This window comes from Macaca mulatta, chromosome 7, assembly GCF_049350105.2.
Source record: "Macaca mulatta isolate MMU2019108-1 chromosome 7, T2T-MMU8v2.0, whole genome shotgun sequence".
Lineage (NCBI taxonomy): Eukaryota > Metazoa > Chordata > Mammalia > Primates > Cercopithecidae > Macaca > Macaca mulatta.
This window is the reverse complement of record NC_133412.1, coordinates 5710491-5714822: the sequence shown is the minus strand read 5'-3', so window position 1 is coordinate 5714822 and position 4332 is coordinate 5710491. Positions and strand designations below refer to the sequence as shown.

The window sequence follows — 4332 nt, the reverse complement described above, 5'->3', positions numbered from 1 at the left end:
ATCTGCCATTATTTCAAAATAAATTTGTTTTCTAAAATTATTATATCTATAAAAAGAAAACAAAGACATAAGCAAAAATCTTTGGCTTCCAGAGATGAATGGGTACATAGAGAGAGAATAGAAAACAAGCATTTTTTATCTAGTCGCCTTTCCAAACCCAGGTACACCTGCTTCAGGAAGGCACCATCAAGCTTTACAGACTGTCATCCTTTGTCTCCTTCTCCGTTACCCAGTCACCAGTTGGAATGTCAGCAACCACTTGTTCAGAAAAAGCTGCCTTTCCTTCACATATCCAGAAAGCCCCATGTGCAGACATCACTGAGCAGTGTATATTCAGGATCCCATTGAAGCATTTTTGGGAGATATGACTCAGATTAGAAGCCAAGAATTGGAAATTTCAGTCACAGGGAACATAAATCATATTTCTGCGTTCAGGATAGTGTTTTCTTGGTACAGGGATTTCTTCTTCAAGTAATCAAAAGACAACTGTACCTTCAAACCTTTCAGAAAAATATGTCCTAATTTAGTTCTTTTCATTCTACAGACTCCATCAGGAATTGTTTGAGACCATGCATTCTGTTGCCCACTGCCAACCCGAAAGCCACCAAGGTAGCAGGTAAGCAGAGTACAACAAACGTTTCTTACAAATGGGTTTAGGCCACACCCTACTTACAGAGACCTGGATATGAATCTTTTACACAACAGGTTTTTTGCAGTTGGATGCTAGTGAGTGGAGAAAGCAGAAGACAAAGTGCTGAGCAGCGAGTCCCCAGACACACTCTAACTGCATGGAAATTGTGATTTCCCACAATACCTTAAACCAACAGTTCCTTAGAGGCTGGCCTGGACACCACAATTCTAAAAGAGATGCCATTTAAAAGAAACCAAATTCTAGACCAGATCATAAGGCAAACACCCAACACTGGGACTCCACACTCTAACCTGATTAGAAGTTGGAGTTCAGTGGAAGAATGTCTTGGATATTTGAGAACATGACTTTATGTGTATTTAATTTAGCCTTGCTGGAATTTAAAACTAGGGGAAAATTCAGTCAACCTCCTAAATTCTGTGAGTTTTTGTTTTTGTATGTGAGTTTCTGCATACACATAAAGAAACTCCCATCGTTTAGGAGGTTGACTGAATTTTGGGTATACAGAAATTCATACTTTATGTGTTTCTTCTTCTATCAGTGTATTCCTGAGGGAACACCAAAACCACTCCCCAAATCCAAGTACCCAAATTAGGGTTGACCAGAGTAGCAAGGGGATGGATTAAAACATTTTATAAAGACCATTATGCATCTACGTCTGCAGTGACTAATTATAAAGTGATTTCTATGATCTCCAGCCATATGGTTAAAACGGCAAATGGGAATGAAGAAAAAAGAGTTACATAAATATTATAGCTGAAAAAATGGAGTTTATAATGAAGCTTACAAGGATCATTGGTCATATTCCTAAGACTGCAGTGGAAAGTTTCAAGATACAGCTTTTTCTAGGTCTTTAGAAAGGTATCACTCCAGTGAATTTTTCAAGTAACTCTTTATAATTGCCATCTTCTTCCTCAGGGATTTCTTAAACCACAGTTCATAAAACTACATTTCCATGCATAACATAAGAATTCTAGTGTTCCACTAGTAAATCTAATGTGTCTAATAGCTACGTAGACTGTAAATGCACTTGGTGAACTTATGTGATAATATTTAAGCATATTCCTTCGATAACAGGTAAGAATACAGTTGATGAGCCCCCTTAATCTAACACTGAGAAATTGGCAGTCACAGAGGACAGTGTATTCCACTCATCGTAGAGGGCACATTTTCACGTTTATGAAACACAGGTGCACCTTAAATTTGACAGTGTAAAACACTATTGACGAGAAGGCAACCATAATGTTATTGTCCTCATTTACATATACATGAGCTTGGTCTATCAACCTTCCATTGATATTTTCAGGTCATATCATTAACATCATATCTTGCATAAGGCGTTTCAGAAGGTTGTAAAGATAAGCTCACAGGAGCAACATAGGAATCTCACAAGAAGTGCAGCATCACCAAGCTTCAGATTAGCACAGGTCATAATAATATGGGGAAAATTATGGGCAAGATGAATTGACGAGTGATTCAGGAGAGTTACATCTGAATGAGAGAAAATTTAGGAAAACCTTTTCAATGTGTTTTTCTTGTTTGTTCCATCCCATGTAATCATAGGAATGACACAAGACAAATATCCACATGTATGCACATTGAAAATAGTTTTTCCAGTAATTATAATGTATTTATATTATTACTATGTGATTTATTTATAAGTGACAAAAGTATTAGTTTCTTCGTTTGTTAGTGGTTTTGTTCTTCCATTCTGGTGTATGAAGTAATGACTTGTTACAATTGACACGAAGGATATATCTCACAATTTATTAGAAAATTAATTTTTAGGGGTTTGTATAGGCTTGATAATATACTGCATGCTTTCTATGTTATCATTTCCTACAGTGCACACTGACGTCTCAAGAAGTGAGCACGATTTTCACTCCTGTGCTCCATTTTGGAGTCTGAGCTGACTTTCTGCGGGAAAGGTATAAAGGACCCTTGAGTTTGATACTGTCTGCCCCAGTCTTTGCTCACTTCGACTATGTAGAATGTGTCTTGTCTGACATGCTAAATAATTTTCAGGTCTAGTTAGACAGCTCACCCTACCCTGTGACATGAAGATATTTTCCTAAATTGTGTTCTGAATACTCTATTATTTTTATATTTAAGCCTATGAACCAACTAGAATTGATTTTGTGTGTATGTGAGGTCAAAGGTCGTATCTTGGTTGTTCCCTGTGAATATTCAATTTCCTGGAACATTTTATTAAAAACTGATCTCTCCCCCATGCATCAATGTATAAATTAATTTTTATATATGTATATGTCTGCTTTCTAGCTCTGTTTTTATTTTTTAAGGTACTGGTTGTTTCTTCTATCTTTGTGCAAATTTCACAGTCTTATTATTATCTTTTTTCTTTTTTTTTTTTGATACAGAGTCTCACTCTGTCACCCAGGCTGGAGTGCTATGACGCAATCATGGATCACGGCAACCTCCGCCTCCTGGGTTCAAGCGATTCTTGTGCCTCAGCCTCTCGAGTAACTGGGATTATAGGTATGCGGCACCACACCTGGCTAATTCTTTTGTATTTTTAGTAGAGATGGAGTTTCACCATATTGGCTAGGCTGGTCTTGAACTCCTGACCTCAGGTGATCTGCCCACCTCGGCCTCCCAAAGTGCTGGGATTACAAGTGTGAGTCACCACACTCAGCCTACACTGTCTTATGATTAAGAGAGTCTATTTAGGACAATACTTTTCTCTCCAAAGATTGTTTTGTATTTTTTCTTTTTTAAGAGAGAGAGAGGATTTTGTCCTGTTGTCCAGCTAGGGTACAGTGGCTCAGTCGTAGAGGAGACTCTGTGTTTGAACTACTGGGATCAAATGATCCTCCCCTCTCAGCCTCCTGAATAGCCTGGAGTACAGGCACAAGCCACCATGCCTGGTTAATTAATTTTTTTTTTTTTTTGGTAGAGACCGGGTCTTCCTATGTTTCCCATGCTAGTGTAGAACTCTTAGCCACAAGCAATCCTCCCTGCTTTGTCTCCCAGGGTGCTAAGACTGCAGGTGTAAGCCACTGTGCCTGGCCCAGAGCCTCTTCTTTTAACCACAGTGCTTTTCCATAATGAAGTAAAAAATGTAACAACCTGCATGCCTTGCACCTACACTAGTACTTTCAGCTGTACCTTGAATAAAGCTGTAGGTTTAGAACTTTTTTAAAAAAAATTAAATGTTAATTTTTTTTGAGACAGGATCTCGCCCTTACACCTGGGCTGGAGTGCAGTGGCAAGGTCTTGGCTCACTGGAGCCTCGACTTCTGGGCTCAAGCAGTCCTCCCACCTCACTTTCCCAAGTAGCTAGGACCACAAGTGTACAACTCTGCCCAGTTAAATTTTTTTTTGTATTTTTTGTAGAGATGGGGTTTCGTCTTGTTGCGCAGGCTGACCTCGAGCTCCTGAGTTCAAGCAATCCGCCCACCTCAGCCTCCTGAGGTGCTGGGATTACAAGCATGAGCCACCGCACCTGGCTGGTTTAGAACTTAAATTGTTGCTGTAAGCTCTTGAGTCTCTTAATATCCTTGTGAATCTTAGACAATCCCCCAACACCACTCCCCACTCTATGTATAAATACTTTCAACAACAGCCAGTAGTGTTGAAAACCTTGAGATGCAGCCATAGTAACCTCCTGCACTGGTGTAGACGACTCTGTGACAGGTTCCTTCTCCTCCAGACCGTGCCCACCA

At 39.4% G+C, this 4332-nt stretch overlaps 1 long non-coding RNA gene across 1 annotated transcript; it reads left to right on the top strand.

Moving 5' to 3' along the window:
- The first annotated feature begins 492 nt into the window (after window positions 1–492).
- LOC114679335 (uncharacterized) lies at window positions 493–3150 on the top strand. Its single transcript, XR_003731136.2, has 3 exons — window positions 493–616; window positions 2495–2577; window positions 3028–3150. It is a non-coding gene; the product is annotated as an uncharacterized LOC114679335 (long non-coding RNA).
- The last annotated feature ends 1182 nt before the right edge of the window (window positions 3151–4332 follow it).